The following is an 18,488-nucleotide window of genomic DNA, read 5'->3' as shown; positions in this document are numbered from 1 at the left end:
CTCTCTCTCTCTCTCTCTCTCTCTCTCTCTCTCTCTCTCTCTCTCTCTCTCTCTCTCTGGTGGTACCAGTGATTGAATTGAGGACCTGCACATGCCAGGCAGGTGCTCTTTCCCTGGCCCTCTCTCAGACTTCCTCAGGGTGGTGCACAGCACTGGGATGGTTTCTAGGCCTAGCTGCTGCTTCCTTAAGACCTAAAGAGAACAAGCGCAAAGGCCCGAGAGCATGCACCTCTCAGCACCTCTGTGCAGGCTGGAAGCCACGTCTTGGAGCTCTCTGTTAGCACACCGTCAGCTCTGTCCGCACTCCCTACGCATGCAGGAGAGGGGTGGGGTGCCGCAGGTCAGCCAGCAAGAGGATCGAGGAATGCAGTTTCTCAGGGTCTGGTAAAGCAGAAGTAACTGAGCTACCAAAAGCTTGGGGTTCATTGTGATGCTGTCTTGGTAGCCACCGAACGCAGGTGTAAGAACGAAGAGGTTTCAGTTCAAGTGTACTTAGTCTCCAGAGATAACCCACAAGGCAGCGTTCAAGGAACGGCAGAGAACAGTTTGGAGAAAGCTGCAGGGACCGTGGTGTGGCTGTATATAAGTGCTGCGCCAAAGACAGCCGGCGAGAAGGGGGTGCCAGCTTGGGGGAGTTCTCACTCTGCACCTTAGTGTCCTCTTCGGCCAGCGCTGATCACGAGACGCATCGGTGATGGAGCCAGCTTTCGTTGTTCAAATTCTGGTTTCCCTTCTACCTAGCAAAGGTGGAACAGCATGTCCCTGGCCACCAGTGTGGCCCGGGCCACCCCGACCTTGTGGGGCCTCAGTTTCATCTGTGACAAACTGCCTCGCATCGCCATTGCAGGAGTTAGTGTGGCAGTGTTTGCAAAGCATTTTGTGACACTGCTGCCCTGTGGCACCACCAAAGTGCTCTTTCTCTGTCGTTACATAGTGTTGTCCTACCTGCTGAATATTTGTGCAGTAAATGTCTTTATAAGCAGAAGGCATGTTTTGTAATTTCCTCATTTAATCTGCATTAAATTAATGAACAAGAGACATGGGTTCTCTGTTCACTTCTTTGAGAAAGCTAAAAGAGATTATAGATTCAGGTATTTAAAATTTATTTGAAACTATAGGGTAGCATGTTTAAAAATATTTAAACAGTATCTATCTAGAAATAGTTGGCAGATGCTGTGAAATATCTTGGCTTCCAAAGATTATCTTCAGATTCTAAAGTAAGATCGCTGCATGTGGAAAAGATCGATGCTCTGCATCAGTGTCATTAGCTTTCAGTTTTTAAAATGTTTGTGCAGTGGACGTTGTCTGTGTGGGAATGACGCCATCTGCCTCTGCCGGGCTCTTGGTGCCGCCTGCTCGGTTCCACCCCCTCCTGCAGCCTTTCTTCCACACGGTTGGTGAGTGAGCACGCACGCCATTCCCAGATGCCACTCCCTCCAGGGAACAAGGCAAGTGGTGCGCCTTGTGTCAGCCTGAGTGTGCAGCATAGCGAACCTTGCTAGTTAGCTGAGAGAGAACGCCCTGCCTTCAGGACGCGACACCCTCGTGCCATCAGGTGGCTGCTCCGCCCTCGGTGTCTGCGGACCTGGCCCTGCCGTTTGCAAGTCTTGGTGCTCTACTCAGTCCCTGATGTGTCTGCTCAGTGATTTTAAACCCGCTGCCCCCAGTCCTGCTTCTGGGCTGTAAATCCCCCTTGGTCCCTGCTGTGTTCAGAACTGCAGCAGAGCCGGTGAACAAAACCTCTATGTGGGAGGCTTTGTCCTACCACATAGTACAGAAACTGAAATGCACTGACGTGGATAGAAAGAAGTAATTATTACCTTGTTGTTTCTAAACAAATGTTATTTTTTATTATATCCTAAGGACCTCTGTTGTTCAAATAATAAGAGTTTATTTTATGCTCACAAAAAAATAAAAAACAAAACACCTGTATCTGATGTTCTAAAAACAAAACAAGAAGAGGCTCACAAAGCTCGCTCATGTACCAACCACTGAGAGGCCACGCCCTGGGCGCTCAGGTTTCCAGCTCTTGCTGGAGGAAGCAGATGGGCTTCTTGAGTTGAAGTCCTGTCGTGAGTTTGGGGTGCTCATCAGAAGGTCAGCTGCAGGAGGTCTGGTACAGGCAGGTGAGATCGAGGCGTCTCTGTGAGGTCACTTCCCAGGCTTCCTCTGCAGACCGCATCTGCGGCAGTGGCGCGCTGAGGCGCCTCCAGGAGGCTGCATCAAGGAGGAGCTGCGCTAAGCTCGTGCGGCGTTTCAGCTGGTCTTTGTAGCACCCTCGTGTGCAGAAATCTCACAGACCACTTACGGGTCAAAAACCAAAAATTCTTTTGGGACTTTTTGGAAACTTCCTTTTTATGGATAAAACTTCAGATGTTGTTTTGCTCTCACCTAGGGAAAACTATCCCTCTTTGCTATCGCAAAGCAAGTAACTAACCAAATAGTGAATGTAGAGAGCTACTCCCGTGTTTGCCTGTGGCCCTCGGATCTCGCCTTTGGACTCTCAGGCTAACATCGCCTGTAGACATTGCTTTTAAATACCGCTTTAAGCATTCAGAATTAATATTCATGATTTTTTTGAGTCAGTGGGACAATAGTGTCCCTCAGAAGCCAAAAAGCAGACCGACACTAAGTGCTTCTCCACCCTGCACTGGCAGGTGCTGGAGTACGATCAGAAGGGCGCCGCTTGGAAGTCGGTAGCACCAGCGGAGAAGGTGGTCGCGCGTCCAGTTTTCTCTCCCCTCTCTTGTTTTCTTTCCTTTTTGGATGGGGGTGGGGATGCCTAGTTCCTGCTCCTATAACAAATGCCTTAGATTGAATAATTATTCATAAACAACCGGAATCCATTGCTCACAACCCTGAAGCTTGGGAAGACTAAGGAGACGGGGCAGACAGTGCCTGTCATTGGTTGATGGCTCTCTTCATGGGAAGACCATCTAGCTGTGTCCTCACAGGACACTGGTTGTGTCTCTGAGGGTGGAGTCCTCATGGTCTAACCTTGTCCTGAGAGGCCCACTTCTTAGTACCGTTCTGTTGGAGTTAGGCTTTATTTGTGAATGTGGGATGCAAACGCTGAAACAGTGCACCAGAGGTGGAGGCCATGGCGCGCACGCCTCAGCCTCAGGTCGCTGTCACTGAACGCTCTCCCAGGCTTGCCGTCAGCACCATAGGCCATCCTGAGGGAGGTTGGTGATGTGTACATTTCCTGTAGCAGGAGAGTTCCGGGCCCCTGCTAGCTTCTCGTTGGCGAGCATCTCTGCCCTTTCTTCAGATCCCTGTAGTCTTCCTACTGAAAGCGCTTTGGAAGGTGTGCAGACCACAGTGACCACTTCTCCTCTTGCCAGCACCCTGCTCCAACCTCCTCAGGTAGCCCCGCTGCCCACCTGGCCCATGGGGGATGGCTGCGGTTGGCTTGGTCCTTTGTGCTCAGCGTGCCAGCTTCGCATGGAGTGCTTCATGCACTTTATCTCAGTTTAAACCCTCAGCAGCCCAGTGACGTCAGTTGTTACCGTCATGCCTTGACTGTTGAGGAAATTCAGCCTTCGGATTGGCAAATAACTCACCTTGGGGACAACACAGCCAGGTTAAGCTTCATACTTTCAACCAGCCTTTGCAACAGGTCTGTGAAAACAGCAACAAAATCCGTGCATCTTAGACATGCATGAGTCCTTGACCCAGTAACTCCAAGGACTCTTAACGCAGGGACATATGACTACTAAGTAGAAGGAATCAGTGATGAAAGCCACGTGACCGGGACGTGTAGGAGAGCCCAGCTAGCTCAGCATGTAAATGTTTCATTAGATCAGAACCTGCCTATGACATAGTTTCTTACTGAGATTGCTTTGAAAAATCTGCTTTCTATGTCCCTTTTTCATCTTCCTCCTCTGGCTGGCTTTGATTGTCTGAATTATCCTGTGGACTTGTGATGGTGAAGAATAATGGGAGTATAGAAATAAAGAACTCAATAGCCACGGTCTGTCAGGAGGGATGTCAGGAAGGGCGCCTCAGTTTATGCCTTGGCTCTTCGAATAGAGCAACATCTTTCTCTGATTTAGTTTTGTGTTAGCTCTTCAGTGTGCTCCGGGTCACATTCCAGGGTGGCCATCCTTCCACCGCAGGTGTGAGGAGCTCCAAGCATGAACTTCCATCTTGGGTTATGCAGGCTTTGATTTTTTTATCCAAGAGCTGTAATAGGAAGCAGCTTGCATTTTAAGTGAGGAAACAAGGATGACTACGTGGGCTAGGCCCAAGACCCAGAGGACAGACGGCAGTCACGCGGTCCCCGCAGGCAGGGCTGGCTGGCATCGGCCCTCCTGGCCAGACGACACTCTGGTGCGGTGGGAGTATCACGTTAGCGATAAGCAGGCCACCCTGGAAACCGCTGATTTCGGGAGTATTCAGTGAGAGTCTGCTTCTAGGGCACCGTCTCGGTTTCTCCTGTCACTGCTCAGACAAAGTGCCCAATGTGCAAGGTGGGAGGAGGACAGGTTGGCCATAGCTCACACTTTGTAGAAGTCTCAGTTGGCGGCTGGCTCCAAGCAGAGTGGCAGAAGTCTGTCCAAGCTGTAAGCGTATGGATTGGTGCCTCTGGCACCCAACGTGGGCACCCTTAACGGCAGCGTCACACGCTGAACCTCAGGTCCTAGATCCAGCCACCTCTGGAAAATCCCGCCTGTGACCTCATGCAGTCATTTAAATGCAGTGTTTGAATATCACGGAGGTGGGGTGGTAAAACAGACGCAGGCTGTCCCTTGGAGCTCATTTACATACTGGGGCAGGAGACAGACAGTTGACCTGGATGACATCAGGCAGGGAGCAGTTTCCAGGGAAAGTCACCACTGTAACCAGAGAGCAAGACAGCGCTGCTCTGGGGCGATAGCATCGGGGCCGGCAGGACGGAGCCGGGGTGCGCTGATAGCCTCTGTCCGTGCGCACACACTGGGAGAGCCGCAGCTGTGCCGCTGACAGGGCGGCACAAGAACGCCTTTGATGTGCTCTCCTGTGGGGCTGAGCTCAGGGGCTCCTGAGAGTGAGGAGCACGTGAGAGTGGCAGTCAGGGTTCACTTCCCGGACTCCAGCATGCCCCTGACAGTAGCGCTGAAGTTTAAACCTGAGAAATGTAATCTGTACCTATAGGCTCATTTGAACTTGGGTTTTGGTTTTCCCCTGGAATTGCCTAATAAACATGCCAGACAACAGCAATGAAACAGAATGCACTGTCTGTAACTGACTCACCCTTGCTCCGTGGAGCTGGTGGACACCCAGCCCGCTTTTTATGTGAGCCGAGGCTTGCTGTCTTGCTAAGTCACACAGATAGAGTAAAACCTGGAGTCTCACTCCTGCGACCTCCCAGAGTGCTTGCTGGAGGATAGGTGTCCGCCGCCACACCGGGCGCATTTTAAGTAAGCATCTCACAGCATATCATGTCTCGTTTCTTACCAAAAACATCTTGGAGATCTTTGTTAAGATCTCTTAATCTTGAAGCTTTGAAGTTGTACATTGACCTGTCTTACTGTGGATTTTTCTGTTTTTCAGACTGATAATTCAGATCTAGGCGTCTGGGTCTTTCTGACATGTTACTATTACATAAGTAATTTTTCCCTTTTAATATTCTTTGCTCTCTCACCAGAAAGGCCTGGAATTTTTGTTTCTTGAATATTGAATATGTTAGATGGACCCTTATGTTTTATCATCATGTCCTCTGCTTTCTTTTATTTTGGGACAGGGTCACGCCAGCTCGCCAAGCTGCCGGGGCTGCTCCCAGCCCTGCGACCCTCGCGCTTTACGCTCCGGAGCGCGGGGCCCGCGTGTCTGGGCCCCACACCTGGCTGCATTCTTGTATTCTGACATTCTCGTTCTACTTTCTGGGAGACTTCCTTCATTTTTCTTCTGACTGTTTTGTTGAGTTTTTTGCTTCAAGTATATATTTAATTTCTAAAGTTTATTTTTTGGCTTTTTCAAAGAGCATTTGATTTTTATTTTAGGGCTGCATTAGCTTCACTCATTTCTCTTGACAGTTTTCTGAGTCTTTTGAAGTTCTCTTTAGATACGCTTTGAATGTCTGGTTTTCCTGCAGGTCACCTTCTTCTGTGTGATTGTGGAGGCCCCTGGCTTTTCCTGTCAGAAGCTCAGCAGCCCATTAACACTTGAAAGGGAGTTCCTGAGAGTTGATTGGGATCCCGAATGCCAAGGTGGAGCTGCCACAGCCCATGCTGGCTGCATAGGATCCTGTGCTCCCAAATTTTCTCCAGATTGAAATGCTGACTTCAGTAGATGACCCCCCCCACCGGAAAAAAAAAAATACCCCTTCCCGTATCTGCTCGACTTCAGAGGGACAAAAATTCCTTTTTGGCAAGTGTCCAGGGGTCCTGCTTGGTCCCATTTTTGATCTGGTGCGAGCTCACTAGAAAAGCAACTAAAGGTCCTGCCCGGCACCGTGTGTGGCTCCCTACAGTCTCCTGCAGTCCCTGGGACCCTGGAGCTGCCAGTGCGGTAGCGTGGGCCTCAGCCCGTGCTGTGCTGGGGTGGCCGCGCAGGACCTCTGCTGCTGCGTTTAATGCCTCAGGCCTCTGCACCGTCAGGGGTGCTGCCAACCCTGCACTCCGAACCCCGCCTGCTAGGGCCTGCGCTGCTGAGGGGTCCTGCCGGGCAGATACACGCAGTTTTCACTGGGAGCTTCCTGGACATTCGTCCTATGCCCTCACCAACCTGTTCGGCTATGTGCAACTCATTCCTCAACTTTGTATCTCTCTTGCTCTCGCTGGCCTTTTGTATTAGTATAGTCTCATCTTAGCAGTTTTCATTTTAGAATGGAGAGAGAAAAATGAAAGGAATCATGCCACCACGGAACCAAAAATAGCATCTATGTCTTATTTTAGAGTCTTTTAAATTCAAGTCTTTTGAACAATCCATAGTTCACATTATTCAAATGCTAGCAACCCCATAGGCTAAACTATATGTGTAAGAAACGGTCTTCCTGATTTTGTCCTGTCTTGCATCCTCGCGAATCTACCTCACCTCCCTGGAAACTATCTCAGTGTCTTTTCTGAGGGGCGGCCTTTGGTGACTTAGCAGTCATGCCAGTCTGACAGAAGCCCCACAGCCCCACAGATGACGCTTGGGCCTGCCGCCTTAGGCTTCAGAAGCCACTGTCCAGAGAGCATCGGGTTCTGTGTGCGAATATGGTGTGGTAAACGTTTTCAGCGCTGATAGTAATTATAAGCCACTCAATTAATTGTGGCTTCTGCTTTATAAATAGTCCCTGAGGAGGCGTTGTCGGCTCTGCCAGCGCTGTTTCAGCAGCTGTCCTGATTGTGGATTCTGAGACAGTTTCTCGCTATGCAGGTTTCCTTCACAAGGCAGAATGAAAGCTGTTCTGTGTTAATTAAGAGTATTTGTGACAGGGATTCAACTTTCTTCTGTTTATATAGAAAATGAGTTTTCTTTCTTCTTAAGACATAAAGAGGCTAAACTCTGTGTAGAACAAAGGTCTTCCTGATTTTGTCCTGTCTTGTATCCCTGCGAATCTACCTCGCCTCCCTGGAGCCTGTCTCAACCTCTTTTCTGAGGGGCGGCCTTCGGTGCCTTAGCAGGCCTGCCAGCCTGGCAGAAGAGACAGGGAAGGTCTGGGCCCCCAGCTGCGGCGTGTTGTTCTCGGGGGTGAGTGACGAGGGCGGGCCTCTGTCCTGTCAAGTAGAGGCCACACGGGCAGAAGCATGCCTCGGGATTCTTTGGGACACCCAGCCAGGAAGAGCTCTTAGAAGCCCTGGGGACCACGAATGTGTGAAGCTACCCACTTCCTTGGGGCCAAGGCACGGTGGGCCGAGGCCAAGGAGACCTAACGTACCATTCTGGGGTTGCAGTACCTGCTAAAAGCACTTCACTCGCAAAACCAGAACATTTAAAGAGAGTTGAGATTTCATGTTACGCTGCCCACGGTGCATCATCCACTGGACATTGCCGCTGCCTTGGACTGTAGTCCTGAAGTCCTCACCCCCTCGATGCTGGTGGAGGGAGGTGGGGCGGGAAGGAACATCTCCACCTCACCCTGCTTGTGACAAAACAGCTTGCAGTTTTGTGTCACTGTATGAGAAGAGATGTTCACATTTAGAGGGAACTTGAGAGCCGTTGTCATTTTTAAGATGTCTTCACTCCATTCATATCTCTAATAAAATGACTAGTTAGAAACAACGAACAAGGAAGTTTAGAAAATTTCCAGTGTGATACTGATTCCCCTTCTTCTTCTAATACAGAAGTACTAGGGAATGTAGAAGGAAAACTTCATAATTCCTTTTAGGATTTTTAGGATAAGACGTCAGCTCTGCCCTAAATCTTTTCCTGTAATATCCTACTAAAGCACCTCTTAAATAAAGCACTTCAACTTGGAGTAAGAAATCCCTGAAGCCTGACTTGTTCTGTTTAGAGTATGTGATGGTCCGCTTGGCATCGCGTAACAGATTCTCGGACATGGCGGCTCCGTGAAATGAAGGTGCATTTGGGCACAGTGTTTCAGAGATTCAGCCCAAGCCTGGGCGCACACCGTCGTGCGAGTCCTGCAGTAGGGCACATGTACGGGGTTCCCAGAAAATGACCAGTTTAGTGCTGTAGTCAATCCCTGACTTACCAACAAGGCCCATTCTGGGAGAATTATTTATAAGTCAGATTCTTTCAATAAAGTGAATCTAATACAGTACACCTGTAAAAGTTCTCAATTCAGATGTTCATAAGTCAGGCATTTATTGTATATGCAGCAAAACGTGTAAGGCGTACTAAAAACTACAAAACACTGATTAAAAAAGAAAACAAATAGTTATATTTATGGCCTGGAACACCTAACCTAGTAAAGATGTAAAATGTGTCTTGTATTGATAAATGAATGCCTTTCTTAATCCCAGAAAGAGTTTTTGTAGACAACAGATTTTCATTTTATGCATTTCATTTTCATAAGCATATCTGGAATTTCCATGTTTCTGCAAATGATGCATTGATCAAGAGAATAATTTTCTCAGAATATCATGTACTTTCAGTTCTTTCAATTAAATATAACATCTTTGGGCTGGCCAGATAGCTCAGTGGACTAAAGCACCTGCTTAGGTCAACTCAGGAACTACAGTGCAATCCTGGTGTGCCATGCCAGCCCTGCCCCTGGGGCACATTGAGTCTGCAGTTGAGACTGGGTGTGGTGGTGCATGCCTTTAATCTCAGCACTTGGGAGGCTGAAAACAGGAGGATCACTAGGAGTCCAATCTATGTAGTGAGACCCTGTAGACCCCGTACTAAAAATGCATTTAAAAAAAAAATATATATATATATATGTTTGTTGGAAAATGTCCAGGCACACCTTCAGTGTAGGGTGCTCTGTGCCATGTATCTTCTAGCCTCTGGGTCCTGTAACCTTCACAGTGACCTCACGATGGAGTGGTTGGTCTCCCTACACCAGAGAGGAAAGGGAGACACAAGGAGTTTCCTTGTTCAGCCTCACGGAGCTGCAAGGTGGAGAACAGGATTCAGGTGTGGCCAGCACGAGGCCAGCGCCTGCTCTGCGCTCAGCGCTGCCCGCCCTCCGCCTAATCCCGGAGGGGGCTTGAGGTCCTTGGCTCCACACTGAAAGCCCAGCCAGAGAAAGCTCCTTTTTAAGAGATCTCTGTAGTCCTTTGTAGTCGGGTGCACTGCAAGGCACTCTTGAGCAATCCCGGTCTAGTGGAAGATTTCAGTTCTAGCTGAAAAGCTGCTTGGAGTTTATATTAAATGATAGAGCCATAAGGAAAAATTTTATAGGTACTGTTCACCAAAAAATGAACTTTTTTGAGAATTTTTATTAAAAGAACAAATCTGTCAGAGAAAGATAACCATAAAAGTACTTGTCTTTTGCCCTACAAACAGGAGAAATAGATTTTTGGAATGACACATCACTTTTCTTAGGTGTTAGCCAAAGTAGGTCACTTTGTGCTGTTTGTCATAATGCTTGTGAAGGCTGGCGTTGAAGAATGAGAAGTTGAATGTTGAATAGTACTTTATTTAAAGACCAGAAATGGACTACCGCAGTACTTTCAGAGTTGGACAATGACTTTATTATGTGTCCTTTTCACGTTGTTTTCCTAGGACAGATTTCATTTTGATCATCAACTGGCTTGATAAAGGGAGTAATTGAGTCTTCAGAGATTATTTGTGTCAGTTACTGAAATGCTTTTCTAGATGTACTCGTAAGCACAGGAAGACTCACCCTTCTTGTGTTTTAAAACTAACACTTGGAGCGATGCAGAATTCTTGAATAGGGAAAGTGGATTCTGCACAGAAGCCTCCATACATGTTTAGGGCTGTTACACAAACAAGAAAAGCTCAATACTCTAGTAGTCAGTGAACAAGAAGAATGTCACGCAAGAGTTCGATCCCTCTAAATTGATGCAGGAAAGCCGTACAGAGCACACCTGAACACAGGCGGCATTCTCTGTGGTCTCTGGTGGCATCTCAGTGCTGAGCCAGCCTTGCACATCCTCACTGGAAGCCCCAGTGATGCAAGCCTGGCCTACAGGCGCTGGGGGAATGTTTCCTGGCCAGTTGGCCAAGTGCTGTCTCTGCTGCAGGCGCACACAGAACACTATTTCTGGCCAGTTGGTTGCGGAGGACCCAGCTAGCGCTTGGTGACCTTAGATCCCACCTCTGACCTCCGGTGTCAGCCACTCCCTCCGCTCCCGGAGGTCGTCCCTGAGTCCCAGAATGGTGGGCCGGCCCGGAAGCTAAGGCTGGGTAGTGTTACATCACGTGCCGCGGTTCTGTGCCCAGGCTGTGCCCAGGCGCCTCTGTCAGGCAGCAGCGTCAGCCCTGGCACCTTGTGGGACTACGCAGCCGAGAGGACGCCAAAGCGGGACACCCGGAGGCTGCTCCTGGGCCTCACCTCACATCTGTTCGCCTGGCTGCCTTTGTGCCTCGCTGAATCACCAGAGGCACACTGCTGATGGCTTCCTTAATGAGCTGCATTGTGATGGTTCTCCTCGCACTCACCTTCTACACTTTATACTTTCCTCTGCCTTCAGTTTCCTCCACCTTCATGGTTTCCTCTTTCCTTGCGTTTCTTTCTTCTTGCTGTGAAAATAGTAAATTCAGTGGAGGCGGTGGGCAGGGCTTTAAAGAATACAGACTTCGTCGGAAAGGACCTGACCCCTGCTCTGTCTTCCTACCCACTAGGCCCCTCCAAGGTTTCCTGGACAGACAGGAAAGCTACCGAACTACCCTCCTTCATGGAAATGCCTTCTAGAATGGAAGGCTTCTTTGCAAAGCCATCAATTCCAGTTGGGAATAGCTTTATTCCAGAATTCTTATTACATTAATCTGCAGATAGTCTCCACAGCCCTGCTCTCCATCCAGTGGTGTTTTGTCCAGTTCATTATAAAAAACAAAAAAAAAAAACAAAAAAAAACAGCTAACCTGCATTGTCCTTGTGGTAGGATGCGTCCTAGCGTCCTTCCGTGGAGTTCGGGTAGTGATCGGGGTCACATGATAGGAGATGGTGGAGAGGCAGGAGGTCCTGTTGTCCGGCCCAGACCCCCTCTGCAAGCCTCGTCCGCCCTCCTCATGTGGATGCAGCCTACAGTTTTCCTCCGAGTGCAGCCACGGACACTTTTTTGCTCACTGTGCACTCCACTTCCTGGGGTGAGGCAAGTGACACGGGTGCTGAGGGGTTGGGTAGCAGCCCTTCCATGTGCGTCAGCCATCATTTTCTCCAGTATTTAAAAGGGTTTTTTTGGTGTTTTTTTCACCTGTTCTCAGTGCCATGATATAAATTCTCTCCTACATCATACACATTTTTCTTAAGAGTGAGTTACTCCCCATGAATCATTTCTGCTGTCCTAAAATAAGCACCCTCTCGGGCCTGCTCCCCAGCCTCCCGCCGACCCCTCATCAGCTCCCCCAAAGTCTTCGTATGGAGTCAGTAGTGATTCCACTTCAGCAAATCCTTGTTACCCTTTTCCATTCAGTGTCAATGCTTATTATACTACAAATTTATTTATTGTCACACATGTGAGGTTCATATATTGTTCATTTTGTTCTTTGCCTGGTACTCAGTAAACATACTGTATGTGAACAGATTCACAACTGGTTTTTTCCTGCCTACATGAGTTTGAATAAGCATGCCCCTTTGAGGTCATTATGAAAGCGCACTTGGGGACATGGTCTTTGTGCTGAGTAGCCCTCCCTGGTGGGCTTCCCTTCTGCCCTTCTGGAGACCCATGGGATAGGTTCAGGTTTCATAAAGATAGTTTAATTTTTATCTAATTGGGGTCGTAACTACATTGTTACTTTCTTTTGCTCGGAAGATATTTTAATTTCCATATCAAGATACTATAATCTTTATTTTCCACCAAGGAAGGTTCGCTGACATTTTGAGAGCCCGTAGGAAAATCTCAGTGAGCAAAGAGCTTTCAGGGTCACTGCTTCATACTGGATTTGTGGGGCTTATTTTTATACTTCACGACTGGTGGCTCACCAGGTTTTTAGGATGTTGTCCCAATTCTTACTACCCTCGCTCTCTCGCCAGGCAAGGCAGGTGCAGCCAGAGCTTGCCTTTGCCTGTGGAGGGTCACAGGCCCTTCACTCTGTGTGTGTGTGTGTGTGTGTGTGCGCGCGCGTGTGTGTGTGTGTGTGTGTGTGTGTGTGTGTGTGTGTGTGTGTGTTGGGGGGGCTATGGAGGAAGCCAAGTGTCTCAGGAATGGGGGATGAGACAAGGGTGCCAGCTGTATTCAGCGCCGATACTGCCTTTATTTTCAGGCCAGGGTATGGAGTAGGGCAGAGGACGCTTTGACTGGACCCAGGACCTTTCACTGTTACATCCTCATCCAGCCTGCAGGATCTCCTCAGGTCTCCAGGTTGCCAGGGCTGGGCTGAAGGCTGCTGTTGCGCTGCCTCGGCTTCCAGAGTGCTGGATTGCAGCCCTACACCACCACACCGGCTGAGCCGGCCCCACTTCCCTCCCTGTAGCCTGGCTGCCCCAGATGTCCCCGTGGCTGCACAGAGCAGCGTCAGTGCAGATGTGTGGCTGTGGCTGAAACAAGCCCTGCCCCTCAGCAGCTGCAGCCGGCCTGCGGGGCTCCGGGCCTCCGCTTCCCGTCAGTTTCCTGGGCCCCAGCACCACAAGCAGGGCGGGCTGCTTGGAAAGCGCTACGCAGCATGTGCGTGGTCTGCCAGGCGGAAGCGCCCGTGCTCGCCGCCGGGCAGCTCTCTTCATGGGCTGAGGCAGCCATTCAGCCTTCCAGAGCTTTCAGGGACAGCAGACAGCTGTGGCACGTGTGGGTTTGCCGTCACTGGACTAAAGTGACAGGACCCAGAGCCAAAGCCCTGAAAGCTCACAAGGCACTGGACAGTTACTTTTTACCTTAAGCAAAGTGATTCTCACTTTGTTAAAATAAAACAGGAAATTCCAATTCTCATTAAAGAACAGCAGTAATGCCAGAGTGAGGTTTTTTTTTAAGCCAGCTCCACATTTGCACTTTGGGAATTCATTTTTCTTTAGGAAATAGGAATGAGAAGCTTAAAATTTTTGTAGCTCTAGACAGGCAGGTAGTATCCTTTCAAGATAAAAATGTGGGGGAAAATATGAAAGGTGGGCTCTGCTTTCCTGTATGTCAAAGGCAGCGCTTGGGGCTCCAGTGAAAGACTGGGTTGTCCTGCTAGTCACGCCTGTAGTTATTTTATTGTAAATATTTCTTAGATCACTCTTAACGTAGGTCTCACAGGACGATGGTCCATAGGGAGCCACCTAAGTGAGCGTGCTTTTTTCTTTTTCTTTCCCCCTTCTTCTCTCTGGCAGCAGAGATCGCAAAGGAGGAACGAGCAGAGCCATCCTGCTCGTGCTTTAAGAGAGGGCTTTAGGCTCTCTCGCGCAGCTGGAGGCCAGGACTCATCCTGAAAAGCATTTTTGTTGGACAGAGCTCCTGCCAGGAGTTCCACGCGCTGTTCTCCACCAATGCCAGTGGTCCAGCACTTGGCCTTGGTGTCCCTTGCTGGCGAGGAGGGTCCTGACCACCTCCTGGGCCAAGGGTCCGGGAGGGGAGTTCCTGGGAGGAAGGTCAGGAGGCAGAAGGACGTGCCAGCGGGCAGGTGGCTTCAGCTCGGAAGGCGCTCAGAGGGCAGGAGATGCCTGGGAGGAATGGAGCAGAGAAGCAGGCGGGCATCTCGGTGGCAGGAGAGGCTGGAGGAGGGAGGGAGGGTAAGAACCCCATTGCGGGCCTCAAATTCCGTGTTTCCGACTCTGGCAGTTCTACACTCGACTACACACCACACAGAGCACGCGGGCCACCTTGCTGCCCACTGCTTCCACTCCCAAAGCTCAGAGGCGGGCTGGAAGCGGCCTGTGCGAGGTGGAGCGAACTTACTAGTTACTCTTTAGCTCCCTGTCACTTGAGCCAAAAATAACATTTCAAGTGCAAATTGTGGAGAAGCGTTTCCTTGTCCCATTTTGGGCTTGAAAATAATTTTATGTAAGATGTGTTAAGTGTTGAGAGATTAAAATAACGTGCTGCAAAAATAGGTGTCTATTATCTTACAGATCTTATTTTGAAGGTTATTATTTATCTCACAGTTCAGTCTGAATCCTTAAGAAATGCAAAAAATAACAAAGAAACTGTCTTTCCAGAGTACACTCAAAGCACAGAGCCAGTTGTTCCAACAACTGTTTTGCCAAAACCTTTTCAAGAGATAGAGCTTGGTTCTCGGTGCTGCGTGGTAAAGGGGGGCCAGTTGTATCTGGTGTTCTTAGTGAACCCCCCGGCTGTGCAGCCCAGCTCTGCCTGCAGTTAGCGTCCCCTTGCACCTTATTTGTGTTCTCACAAGCGCAATGTAGTACTACTGTGTTCATTAAGCTCTGAATACTTTGTGTGTGCTTATGAGCTTTCACACCGTAATCTCCAATCAGAAGGCTGTATTTTGAGTGTTGTTACAAATTTATAAACATTAGTTTAAAATGGTTTTTAATTTTTTTATTAATATATTTTAGTGACACGTGGCAGCTCCATTGTCGTGAGAGCCTTGGGCCCTTTGGTCCCCTCTCCGGCCTTCCGCTCCACCCCACACCCAGGCAGCTTTCCCACTGTTGCAGAGATCCAACTCTGTTTCATTGATCCTTTGTTGGTCTTCTAGTCACACGATCATTAATTTTCATTAAGATTTTATAATTTCTTTTCATGTGCTAGTTCCAGATTGGATTATTCTCGTCTTTTCTAAGACCGTGAGCTGCATTCGGTCACTGGTGTCACTGTACACCAATGTGTATGCACAACTGCGACCTCTCCTGGGACTGTTATTATTCTGTCCCATAGTTTGTTCGTTTGTTTTTTGAAGAAAGGGGGATTGAACTCAGGCCCTTGCACTTGCCAAGGAAGCACTTATTCCACTGAGCCACCTCCCCTCCCCAGCCCCTTGCCCCATAGGTTTTGATGTTATGTTTATGTAGTCATTTGATCCTAGCAACTTCATTTCTTCTCTGATTTCTTTGACCCATTGATTGATTATTCAGTACAGTACCATTTAATCTCCATATGTTTCCCAAGGGCTTTGTCTGACATCTTCACTGGGCCTTTACAACATAAAGAGGCATATTAGAACTCTACAAACTATCTACCATGTTGGTATCCATTGAATATTTTATTGAATGCCTACTATGTGCCAGGCTGAGGACTTTAATAAAAATAGGAACAAAGAACATGTGAGTGTTGCTTTCCAAATACTCTGTGCATTTGGTCAAAACCAGCCCAAGGTTGCCTGTCCTATTTATCTTTTTTTTTTTTTTTGCGGAACCGGGGATTGAACTCAGGCCCTTGTGCTTGCCAGGCAAGCACTTATTCTACTGAGCCATCTCCCCGGCCCTATCCTGCTCTTTAACTGTCTTTCATTATTGTCCTTCAAGTTCAGCCAACTTCAGTAAATCTGCAAGTAAGAGCATAGACAAGCGCATAGACAGCGGAACTAAGTTTATGCGCATCTTACCTCCTTTGCTTATGCATTAAGGCTGTGAGCAAAGCGTGATTATGTGACTTTTTTAAAGTCTAAAAGATTGGTTTTCCTCCTTCACCTTCTGTAGAAATGCAGTGAATGGCCAAAAGAGTACATTTTAGGTGCTAAAATATAATTAGTGTGATTCCCTGAGCTGTGTAATTTAAATATAAAACGCTTAAACATCCATTACTTGCATCACCCAAATATTTCTAGGAGCTGGGGCAGCTGTGACGTAGACAGAACAGAGCATCCCAGTGCCCACTGTGGGCGGGGCTGAGCCAGCCCGCTTCGTGCCTTTTGATACCCACTTCCTTGTCTCTAGAGCGGGGCTTCGGGCCACATCACACAGCTAAGTGCCGTAGAAGGAGACCCTGCCACCAGCGCAAAAGCAGACGCGTGAACCAGTGAACGAAATAGAGGATGGAAACAGCCCAGACGTACTCCGCCACCTGGTCCTTGACCAGGGACCCAAAACTCATGCCAGAGGAAAGACAGCCTCTTAGCAGATGGTGCTGGGCAAGCTGGCTGCACCGCACAGAAGACTGAAGCTAGAGCAGAGCCTCTCGCTGGTCCGGAAGTAAAAACAGAGCGCTTTTCAGAGCTCAGTATTCAAACAGAAATACACCCTGCTGGAAGACAGGGTGGGTAAAATTTGAAGACACAGGGCTAGTCAAGGACTTTCTGAGCAGAACAGTTGCCTAAGAAATAAGATCAAAATGAACAAATGGAATTATGTCAACTTAAAAATCTACAAAGATGCTTTAAGGTTCTTACACGAGGGAGACAGTATGTTTGCACGTCTGGGTCTGATTTCATTTAAGAGTGTGGTCTCTAGTTGCATCTATTTACCAATAAAAGCCTCAAATTAAAAAAATAATAAGTAAAGCCTTTAAAGGAAATAATCAGCACAGTAAACAGCCTACAGAATAGGAAAAAAAAATTGCCAGCTACACCTCTAACAGGATTAGCATCTAGAAAACACAAAAACTCAAAAAAGACCAACCAAAATAAAAAGAACCAAAAAATGAGCTGCTGAAATGAATAGACACAGTAAATACGCAATTTGACATTCGAGAAATGCAAATTGAAACAACACCGAGATTCCATCTTACTCTAGAAAGAACGGTTATCATCAAGAAACCAAATATTAGCAAAATCCTGGCAAAGCTGGAGCGAAGTAGGAACCCTTCCACCTTGTTGGCAGGAGTGTAAGCTAATATAACCACCATGAAAATCAGTGTGGACTTCTAAAACATTAAATAGAAATTCCAGCCAAGCCAGCTGTTCCCCCCTCCCCCCGGTCTTCCTGGAAGGGTGAAAGGCGGCACCCGTGAGTCCCACACACGCGTGCTTAGGCAATGCAGCTCACAGTAGCTACGTCTTAGAAACCACCTGTTTGTCCTAACAGCTGACTAGATTTTAAAACTGTATCTGCACACCGGAGCACTACTTCTCCATGAAGAAGGATAAACGTCAGCCATCTGTAGGAAGGCGGGCCCGCCTGAGACCGCGGCACGTGAAAAGCCAGACATAAGCTTTAGCATTCAGGGGTTTCTCTTATATGTGGAAGTGGAAGTACAAATAAGTCAGAAAGCCAAACTAAAGCTAATAGGAAGCGGGAAGATGGATCTTCAGCACATATTTAGGAAGTGAAGTAAGATGGACAGAGGGGAGGGAGGAGGAAAGGGGGACATAAAAAGAAAAGATTTCACAGGCAGAGACCCACCATCCATAATGAAGGTATCTGTGATGTGCCACAAATTTAGAGTTCATAATACCTGATTTAGAAGGATAGATGGGCTCCCATTTCCAGTAGTTGGAGTCAGAGTATTTGACCTTGTGATTGTGCGATTCTCTGCATTCGGCAGGCCTTTGGACTTGACCTTCTCATCTCTCCCTAGGCTGGCCCCATGTGGTGCAGTCATGGCTCATGAAGCTGGGCAGCACCAGAGCCGCAGCTGCAGTCAGCTGTGCTGTCAGGAGGGAGCTGAGCACCCATACACGGCACACGGTGTTGCTAGCTTTTTGGTCAGTTACAGGGTCACGCGTGCTTCCCACTGGTGGTATTTCAGTTTACAGTGGGCTTATTGCGACAGAATCAGCTGGTGCAATGAGCAGCATCTGTATTAAGGGGTTTGAAGATAAAACCATGTGAAAGGCACTAGCACACGTGTGGGGCACCATACGTGCACAGCAGGAAGCGGTCCTTATCAACTGCAATGTGAAAGGCTACCTGTGTGGAGGTCTGTACTGTTAGAGGCTACCTGCGTGGAGGTCCGTAATGTTAGAGGCTACCTGCGTGGAGGTCCGTACTGTTAGAGGCTACCTGCGTGGAGGTCCGTACTGTTAGAGGCTACCTGCGTGGAGGTCCGTACTGTTAGAGGCTACCTGCGCGGAGGTCCGTACTGTTAGAGGCTACCTGCGCGGAGGTCCGTAATGTTAGAGGCTACCTGCGCGGAGGTCCGTAATGTTAGAGGCTACCTGCGCGGAGGTCCGTAATG

At 48.5% G+C, this 18,488-nt stretch overlaps 1 non-coding gene across 2 annotated transcripts in view; it reads left to right on the top strand.

The window, feature by feature from the left end:
* Window positions 1–18,488, top strand: part of LOC105742465 — a 146,954-nt gene that overhangs the window by 114,407 nt on the left and 14,059 nt on the right. The window lies entirely within an intron of this gene.

Source organism: Octodon degus, unplaced genomic scaffold, assembly GCF_000260255.1.
Source record: "Octodon degus isolate 3935 unplaced genomic scaffold, OctDeg1.0 scaffold00054, whole genome shotgun sequence".
NCBI classification, from domain to species: Eukaryota; Metazoa; Chordata; class Mammalia; order Rodentia; family Octodontidae; genus Octodon; species Octodon degus.
Note: the sequence above shows the minus strand (reverse complement) of the source record. Positions and strands in the feature narration are given on the sequence as shown.